Source organism: Paramisgurnus dabryanus, chromosome 3 (genome assembly GCF_030506205.2).
Source record: "Paramisgurnus dabryanus chromosome 3, PD_genome_1.1, whole genome shotgun sequence".
Taxonomy (NCBI): domain Eukaryota; kingdom Metazoa; phylum Chordata; class Actinopteri; order Cypriniformes; family Cobitidae; genus Paramisgurnus; species Paramisgurnus dabryanus.
Window position 1 is genome coordinate 34,474,616 of NC_133339.1, and position 10,638 is coordinate 34,485,253.

Below are 10,638 nucleotides of genomic sequence, written 5' to 3' on the forward strand. Positions count from 1 at the left end.
TTAGTTAATCGTAAATTGTTGTAATATGCTTATGATTTGTGAATGTAATGCTCAGTTAACTTAAACTTGATGATGTATATGCAGTCTCCATATGCGACCTCCGGAGGCTGTAGTATTTGGATTGAGAAATGGCCAAAGATGACTGGAGGGCCGCACTTGGCCGGAGGGCCGCACTTGGCCATCGGGCCACCAGTTGACTAGCCCTGCTTTATATTTTTGGTAAGCTTGAAGGGTGTAGTTTTCATATTTCATCATCATTTTGGGAGAATTATGACGTAGTGAGAGTCAGTTTCTAAAAGGTCATGGCTCACAGGTAGGCCATATTTGTTTTTACATATGTAGAACAATAAAGCCCTACTCTAAACCTAAAAATTAATGACAAACTATATATCTCCGGAAAGCTATCAGAAGGTAGTTTTCATATTTCAAGGTCATCCGATGATAGAAATAATGTAGTGACAGTTTTTTGTTACATGACCCCCCCACCATATGAATGCATATTAATTATTATTTATTCATAAAACTATATCCTAGAACAAATCTTCAAAAATGTAGACAAACTATGTATCATTGGAAAGCTCTAAGAACATAGTTTTTATATTTCAAAACCTTTTTGCGTTAATAATAATGCAGTGACAGTAATTTATTAATTTATGACAAGAATGTAGCAAACTGTTGACACCTAGTGGCAGTTGTTGGTAAAACATCTAAAAGTGTGACACAAACTACAATTTTTGAGACTTATGCCTTCATGTTTACATTATTACTTTTGTGAAATATTTACATTTTTATAATTTTATTAATAAATTAATATGTTATTGAATTATTTTAATTTCTTAAAATAAATTTAAACTGCTATAACATTTTTTTATTTATTTAGGTTTTTACCTTTAGGCACTTCTGTGAAAAACCCTAAAGTTTAAAGTTGAAAAAACGCTCTTCTTTAAAACAAGACCAAGATTAGGCTTCTAGACAAAAAAATGCCAGATTTATGTTCATTTGAAAGTGTACATCACATTTCACCCCCCCCCCCCACTCCAAGGGGATTTGTGCACTTAAAGGTGCCATTTGTAATAATTGAGGTAAAAGATTTTTAAAAATTAGTTACACGCATCAAAAGAATGAGAAGAAATAAGGGCAAAGATGTCATTAAAAAAATGACAAGGTATAGTGCTGCAGAAATATCAATCTGAATTAGCATGCTAAATTACTAGCTACAGCCCGACTGGTGTTGTAATACCAGTTTCGACCATGGGAGGCTGTATGCGGGCCACGCACATAACCGCCAGCCAAACTGCAATACACGAATAAGTGGGAGTACAGCCCTCTACTACTACCGCTGCGTCCGAGAACTAAGGCAGCTGACTTGTTGATTTTAGATTTATGAATGCAGCTCAGAGAAATGCAATTCGGACAGCCATGGATTCGGACATGCCTTGATGCCTTCCTGCCTTGCAATAGGGGTTTCGGACGTATTTCAGTTCAGGGAAGAGAGCGGAAGAATGGCTAAAGCAAGAGACATTTACCACTACCGCAAACATTTGCTGCAGGGAACAACGCGCTCGGAATCACAAATAAAATATGATAAATAAAGTAACCGAACCAGAGTAAATACTGGCACTGCTTTTCATCGCTGGAGACAACTAATGAACATGAAAGAAATGAGGTTCGATTCCGAAATGACAACTTTTCTTTTCGATTGGTAAGTAAGATGCTGTTAGTATTTCGCTAGAAGTTCACTTATAATAGGCATTGCCATAACCTATGCTCAGCTTGTACATGAACTACGGCTTTGTGCAGTAAATGTGGCTCCATCTGAAAGCAGCTGATGGCGATTCACTTTTAATCAATAAACCGGCTTCACTGACGAGAAGCGCAATGACTATCGCATGCAAATTATTGCGCATCCTTAGCTGTTAACGTTTAATAGTTAGCTCTACCCACGGATCCGATCCGGTTTTCACCCGTTATCTACCAAGCTGATGCTAAAATGTAACATTAGCTAAGAAGCTTGAAATGTCTTCGATTATAATGAACACCAAATGGACGCACGAAACGTAGCGGAAAACATTGCAATTTTAATGAGACCGAATGTTTTTTTTGTGACTAATGATAACTTAGTTGCTAATGTAAATCAAACTTGATATATGCTGCTGAATTTGCAGCTGCTAAATTAAAATAGACCAACTCACTTTTTTGGAGGTATACTGCCCCCGTCTGTTTGGCGTGTGGAGTATGAATTGATTTTTTTTTGGGCGGACATGTTAAATGGTCCCTTTAAGGGGTTAAGATGCTTACATTACAAGATATAAAAAATCGTTTTTGTTAGGCACAGTCACATACAAAAAACTTCCTACATCCTTCCTATATTATTGTAGTTCTACTTATCAGAATTTTTTGTTTGATTCCCAGTTGCATTTTTCAAAAATGTTTTGAAATCAGACAATAATCGGAGGACCCCATGTTGACAGGAAAATCATGACCCTGATGCTGTTGTTTGCTAATCCAAAACAGACACCACCATACACTCTCAGAAATAAGGTACAAATCCTGTCACTTGGACGGTACCTTTTAAAAAGTCCTAATATGTGCCATTTAAAAAATATGTACTTTTCAGGTACCAGTATGCACATCTTAAGTACCAGTGTGTACACTTGAGGTACCAATGTGCACCTTTTATTTACAAAAGTGTACTTTTTGAAAAGGTACCGCCCCAATGACAACTTTTGTACCTTTGTGTACTTTTTTTCTGAGAGTGTAGATACTACAAAACATAAGCCAACATTTCCAACCTCACCAACTGTACCATTCAATCCATAGAGACTCAACAGAAAACTATCCTCAGCTTCATCGTCCCTCTTTTCTAAGACTTAATTCCCAGAAAATTATGCTATTGTTTATACATTTTATTGCTCCCTCATAAAAAGACTTATTTTTACACACGACAAGTGTAATATGAAGTCACTCCTAATCTGTCGACGATCAAGAACTGAACTATTTCATCTTGCTACCGATATTCCCACAGTGCTGTGACCAAATAAACCTGGCCTTCGCTAAATGAAGATCTAGTCATATTATGTTCCCTAAATAAATGAAAAATGCTCAACTCTGAGCCAAAAGGGGCCCGTAAACTGATCTCGTTCTTCTTCCTCTTATAAACAACCCGACTAGCCTATATACCAGAATGTGTCACGCTTCAGTTTTACCACATCATGGAACAACTCATAAAGCAGATCGCCGAGAAGCCGACCTAGCAAAGCTAGACATATGGGCTACACAGAGGACGTGAGACAATAGCAGCGTGTTCCCAGACAACTCCAGCAAAATCCGCTAGTGTGTTGTTTACATCCCAGTCCCAAGTTAAAGCTCTCCCATTCCCAAGAGAGTCTTTTGAGTTCAGACAAAAACCACATACGCCGGCTACGTCAGACATCTCCGTTTTCAAAAGCACTGCGCTACGTCATTATGTTGCGTCTTTGTTCCGGTCTCTGTGCATAATAATGAGAAAATGCTGAGGTTTCTCCCACCAATCTCAGTCTCTCTATTAACATAATGATGCCGTGAGATGCTGCTCTCTCGGATCCTTGTGAATGTATGCCATATGGTGCAGATGGGGCCAGGTTACATCCCACGACAGAGAGGGCAGCCTGATGGAGATGGTGGGCTTTTCTCACCCGGCCTCTGGCAGAGGTCAAACAGCAGGCTGGTTTAGTCAGGTGACAGTCGGATAATCAGGAGTTATTTCACCTGTGTTAAAATGGATGATATGAATAACAACAATTTATACATTTTTAAAGAAAACTAGTTTGCATTTGCTAGTCTTCTGGATGGTTGTTACTATGGTGTTATGGGTGGTTGCTAAGTTCTAGTTAATCTTAAAACAGTTCAGGTCTGTGTTTCAAGTCATGTGATTTTCTTCAACAGCTTTGAAAAAGCATGAGAATAATATTGTGTTCCCCAAAGCGACGTAAAATTATTAATAAAAGCACACATTCAGCTTTGATGATTATAGACATGCTATCTGTTTTCGACAAAAGCCAGAAATACTCACACGCATATCCATGTACAACAGATGGACAGATGTATCAATACAATAGGCTAACTAAGTCCAGATGGAGGCCATATTAGCAGCGCTAGTCCCAGCTGCTGTCTGAACATGACTATGCAGAAATCCTTCAGCTGTCCTACTCTAACAGGCAGCAGCTTGCTCGTCGTCATAGCAACAGCTCGACAGCCTCTATCGGTACCCACAAAGCAAAGGGGCAAAACACATTCATTGAGAGATCTGATTGGCTGTCGGATCTCCTCTTCTTCAGCTCTGTTTGTGCCTCACTGTGGGGTCACCTGTTTGGTGTGGTTTCTTTAAAGATGGACAAATAAATGATAGTAACACTTTACGCCTCTAGAGGAGACACATGCAAAATGACATCTGTTGTTCGTAGAAAAATTTTGAGATGCAGATGTCAGGAAAAGTCTCGGTTTGCTCTCCATTTACAGAGAAAGTGATTAGAAAATTAAGTATCAGCTACTGTATGTCTCAAATGTTTTTCAGAAACAGTTATTAGTATTTAATGCAATGTGGATTTAATTGTGTCGATCGAAAATAATTTAATGAGACTTTGATTTCATATATTGATATTTTTGTCCCTTATTCAATAAACATGACATTTTTTGTGCAAATCGCTCAAAATTTCATTTGCACACAAATCGCTTTATTCACATCAATGGGACAATTTACATATGTGATTTTAAAGAGCACCTATCTTCCGATTGACGATTTTACATTTTCTTTGGTGTGTAAGTGTGTATTTGTACATGTTAGAGATATGCAAAAGGTACAAACCCCGAAGTAAACGATGACGCCAGTTATCGTCTCCAACGTAAATCTCTTTTCTTGGACCACAACAAACACACGGATTGTGGGCAACAGTTTCCTTCTTGTGATTGGTGATGTAGACAAGACCGACATTATCATAATTCCTCCCGCTTTGGACTCAGCCTGTAAGCATTGCATTGTGAGTGAATCTTTCAAATATGGTAAGGAGCGTCACATTTCGTACACAATCACAACGTACAGATTAGATGGCCAATCAGGGACACAGAGCTTTTCAAATAAATGAGCTTTGTACAAAATCAGTGAGTTTCAGAAAGACAAGATATCTGGAGCTACAAAAATACACAGTATGTGGAAAATAATGTGTTTTTAACCATAAACCACGCAAACACATTGTATTATACCAAATACACAAAACGTTGTTTGCAATGAAATAGGTGCACTTTAACATATATTATTTAACATACAATACAGAAATGTTCATGAATAAGGATTTTGTGACCATAAACTTTGGTGATTTGACGACAATGGGGTGGTTTTCCAGACAGGGATTAGCTTAAGCCAGGACTAGGCCTTAGGGGCTGTCCACACTGAGACGCGTATCACTGTATACGTATACATTTTTTATCGTATTGGCGTTTTTTCCACACGGATCCGGCATTATGGGAGACTGGAACCGCTATTTTTTGAAACCGGGTCCTAAAGTGGATAAATCTGAAATCGACACCCTTGCGAAAACATCATCACATCACGTGTCGGCAGCGTCACACGTAACAGCAACAACAATAATGGCGGACTACATGATTGTGTTCGTGCTACAGAACCTACTAAGCCTACTAGCTTTATTACAGCAAAATCTATTGCTTCTATGCAATTGTGGTGAGCGACAAGCGATAATGGACAACACCATACGCCACACGCTCTTTGATCCACCGCGGAAGACAACCAGGAGACAGACTCCGCTCTTGCTCTTGAAGTTGTTGCATTCGCCATCACTTCTTCTTGGTTCGTATACAGCGCGCAAGGTTATGCGCATGCTCAGTCTTCTTCTCCGTGTATAGTGTATATCTGTGGCAGAATTACAGCGCCCCATACTGGTCTGGCATATATACTACACCGCTTTCAGTCGGTTTTAGTGGTTTTGTGTGTGCGCAGATATTTCTTGAGACGACGCCGTGTTTACAGATAATTTTTTTAGGACGAGGAAAAAAAATATCGGATAGGGAATGCACCGGCTTTGTGTGGACAAAGCCTTAGTTTAATTAGGAAATATAACTAGTTTTAACAAACATGCCTTACTAAAAACATTACTTGTATGCATTTTAGGGAAAACAAAGGGCACTGATGTATTTTAAGATATGTCGGTGCAAGTCGTTTTCAGTTTGGCCAGATCTTAAAATTTTTTAGTCTAGGACTAGTCTAATCTATATCCGGGAAACCGCCCCTATATCACACGCTTTATTAGATTACCATACACATAATGAAACATATATATCTGAGTTTTTTAATAGGTAAAAAATCTGAGGGGACCTAACCCAATGTCTGTTTGTGAATGTCAATTTGTGCTGCTGTCTAGGAGAAATAATTGAGTTAAATCGATCCCATTATTGATTTGTCTATGATCATCAGGATAGGCCAGTAAATAGGCAGCGTGCTGCTCTATTACTGTTTGTTTAGAGACCCCCCCTGACCCACAACAGGTCACACACTCTTGACTCTGCACAAATCACAGGGCAGACGACAGCAGCTCTTATGTGCGTTTGTTTGTTAAAGAGCGGAGCGGCGCATGTGGTATCACTACCCTGTACTTACAGCACACAGTCATCCCTAGGGAGACCTCCCTGCAGAAATGCATTCCTCTAGCACTGTGCTGCAGGCTTTCGTGAATCTTGTGACCACAGCTCTGATCAATCACAAATCCTTTAATGTGAAACGAAGCACCCACACAGGAAAATCCCCAGTGTTAAATTAACTCTACCAGTGTTAAATCAACACTATTTGGTGTTTATATAATCCACACCAAGATCGGTGTTAAAAAAGACTGGTGTTAAAAATATAACTCTGAATCAGTGTTAAAGTTAATGAGATAATGAAGTGATGATTAAGACATTAATGGTGAACACCTGCTGGTCATTCAAATCAATTACATTTTGGACATTTTCCTGTCTCTAAATTTTTATTTTGATGACTCGTTTTCTAATAATAAAGAAAGACTAAATTCAATAGATGAATACTGTTGGGTGTATGCCTCCAAAAGCTGCAATCTTTCACGCTTGCCTCTCTATCAGCATCTCTGTTTGAAAAATAAAATGATAACTTGAAGAGTTATTTTCTAAATGGATAAGTTTGACTTCTAAACAGCTGTCAGAACAAAATACAAGTGCTCAACTATTCCAGCATCCACATGCGTGATTTATAGACAAATCTTCTTTCTGATGTGATGTCTCACAAGTCAAATAGACATTTATCGCAAAATGTATCCCATTAAATCTTAAGTTTGTGTTTGTTATGAGTTCATTTGAAGTCACCATTACTGTGATTAGTGTTTCATTCCTTGACCTTCACTGATTTAACTCTCCTCTTTTACAGTAGCAATAGCAACGATGTTTTAGTAAGACCACTTGTTCATTGCTTCATGTAGAGGGAAAACCTTCCAGACCTTCTCAGTTTATTTTTATTATATTGTACTCTACAAATCATTGAAACGTTTGATCACAAATTAATTATGAAGAAACAGGCATATAAAAAAAGCTCTACGCAAATGACAGTGTATTGAATAAGACTGCCATAATACTTTAGTGTGTTTTTGTTGTTGTTTTTTGCTTAAGAGAGACTTCATGATTTCTGATACAAATCTCAACAATGGTGACAGTTAATGGTAAGAAAGTTGCTAAATTTTTGTCATGTTGCAATGCATGATGGGAGTTATGAATGAGTTTTCTACAATCCTGATACCCAGCATGCATTGCGGCATGAAGCTTTGTTATTAATTGTCACCATGATTGTGTTTTATAGGCTGATTGTTGATGTCTCATTGTGTCTGTCTAACACCACAGATTAGATTTGGGTGAACAATATTTAACTCTTCAGGGTATGTGGACTTTTACAGCGCTGTTGGATTTCATGGGAGCCTCACAGGGTTGGCAGAACATATATTAAACACTTATATTCAGTGATTACTTTTTAATGATATCATTGAATCCCAAGACTTATACTTTCATATTAATAAACATAGTGACAGTAATGCACTTCATTTCTCTCATCTTCCTCTGCTTTAACAGATGTGCTTTATAAACACACTGCTACAATGAGCAGAAGAAAATTAACACTAAACTTCAAGACCCAAGTACCCAACTAAAGGAAACACTAATCGGAGCAATGGTGCCTTACTTTATTAACCAGATATACAGCAGTTCTTTAGAAGTTAAACCTATCATCCATGTAACTCTGCAAGCAAGTTGTAATTTTAGTTTTCTAACAGAGATGATGATAGTGTTCATTTAACTATATATGGCGATTTCATCTATTGCATTTCATAATTTGGTTTCTTCCTCATTTTAGTATTACTTTCTCCAGAAAAAGAGTCAACAAAATAAAAATTTTAAGACAGGAACAATTCCAAAATTGAGTTGATTTGACACGGAATGACCAGCAGGTGTTCACTATTAATGACTCAATCACTTCATTATCTTATTAACTTTAACACTGATTTAGTGTTTTTTTAACACCAATCTTGGTGTGGATTATATAAACACCGAGCAGTGTTAATTTAACACTGGGGATTTTGCTGTGCAGGAAAGACCTCACAAGCCTAATAACTTCAGACCACCAAAGAGCTGTCCAGATTCAAAGAGATTCATTAAATCTCTTACAATGTTTCAGATATTTTGCTAGCTTAGTCACAGAGGCTGCCAAGTTTTAGCAGATTTATATTTCATTATAAATCTAAATCAATATACATTTATATCACAGAATAATGCTTTATTAATGATACCGATTGGCTGAGAAATGTTCCATGGGTGTTGATTAATTTTCTGTAAAGCACTCACCTAACACCTAAGAGCAATTTCTGTAACCGTAGGATAAGTGGATTAATTGACTCCGGTCATTTGAACTATTCGAAAATAATGCACACCTGAGATGCATTTCCACCTTGGTTGTGCATTATTTTCAAATAATTCAACGTCCCGTCGTAAAAGTAAAAAACTATTACATGCAAAATGCTAAAAACGCTGCCCATTATTTTGATTTTTGTTTTGCTTACAGCACGTCTGCAATTTTGGGATGTTTATAATGTCTTGTGTAGCCTAATACATTAATTATATGCAGCTGTATACTCTAACTGTATGTCAACAAATATTTTATTTGCTTCTATTTTTATTCTTCCAAACATGTCGGAAGAAACAGAGAAATTTGATGTTTAAAAGAAACAACTGAGAACTCAATGAACTCTCCTGAGATATTAAAGAGAAAGCCCTAAGGATTAAAATGGGCAGATATGATTTATGAAGACACATAAAAAATCTGCTAGACAGTTCTGGGATAAAATGCATTCACTAAAACAAAACTGCAGGCTATAAACCTAAATAAGGTCCCACTTGAAGGTCCCATTATAGCCGGTCAATACCCTTGAAAGAAAATTAATAGGAGGTAAAACAGTTTGGTACACTTAACTTTATCATATTAAGTACCAGTTCATTACACAAATCTTTCAGCTACTTAAGACAGTTTTGACAATATAAAGTTGTTAGCATTAACGTCTTTTTCTTGTCTTATCTATTTGGACCAAAGTCCAAGATTCATCATGTTAAGTGCTGCTTTAGCTGTTCATTGCCAACACACTCTATAAGGCTTTCTGCTTTGAAGAAATAAACAATGGCACCATTGTGCAAAAAACTGATAAGAAAACGTTAACACTTTTATAGATAAATGTTTTATCAATTCAAAAACAGTAACATTACCTTGTAGTTTTAACAGGAACAGCTAAACATTACCATTAGGTGTTTTCTGAAGCATCAATTTTGGACAAATCATTTTGAGCGTTTAGATTCTAGAGTTCAGTAATATTTTTCTCCTCCAGGGCATTTAAAGATATTTTAAAATGCAGCACATTTTCTTCACTTACATAACATTGCCAAATATTCCTATTTTAGTAAGTGTGTCACTGATGATGCCATGATTTATTCAGAGGAACAGAGACCCAGGAGTAACTGTGTACTTTTTCACTTGTTGACTCATAAAGTTTGAATCTCTAAATCTCAGCTAAACAAACTCTTTAATGGTCTGTTGATATTTTACAGACACTTTTAACATCCTGTCTACTGAACCAGTAAGTCACAAAGAAGGGAATAATAAAGTAAAGGAGAGAGAAGCAACTAGCAGTGACAGTACAAGATAGAAAAGTTTGGAAAAACCTTCTGTTAGTTGCGGGAAAATGCCTTTTGTAGAAGATAAACACACTTTCCAAAAGGTAAACCACACTGTAAAAAATTGTGCCGTTAAAAAACAGTAATCAACTGGCAGCTTGGTTGCCAGCAAGATAATGTTAATTTACGGTTCTGACTCTGTTAAAATACAGTTCTACTTCCGTTAATTTACAGCTCCCATATTTTAACAGTATGTTAATGTTATAATGCCCTGAAAGCAACTCACTTAATTTAGGAAACCAATTGCAGGATCCATTCAAGTTTATAAATATATTTATATGGTGGTGTTAGTATTGTGAACTTAATTCATTTGAGTCCACTGAAAACAAATATTACTTCTAAAATTGAACTGCAAGCATTTAAACTTTCACACAAATC

General features: G+C 36.9%; 1 long non-coding RNA gene across 1 annotated transcript; it reads right to left on the minus strand.

Annotated features, from left to right (window-relative positions):
• Nucleotides 1-2,391: 2,391 nt before the first annotated feature.
• LOC141281987 (uncharacterized) lies at nucleotides 2,392-4,185 on the minus strand. Its single transcript, XR_012336455.1, has 2 exons — nucleotides 4,052-4,185; nucleotides 2,392-3,747 (listed from the first exon to the last, which is right to left on the minus strand). It is a non-coding gene; the product is annotated as an uncharacterized lncRNA (long non-coding RNA).
• Between the last annotated feature and the right edge of the window lie 6,453 nt (nucleotides 4,186-10,638).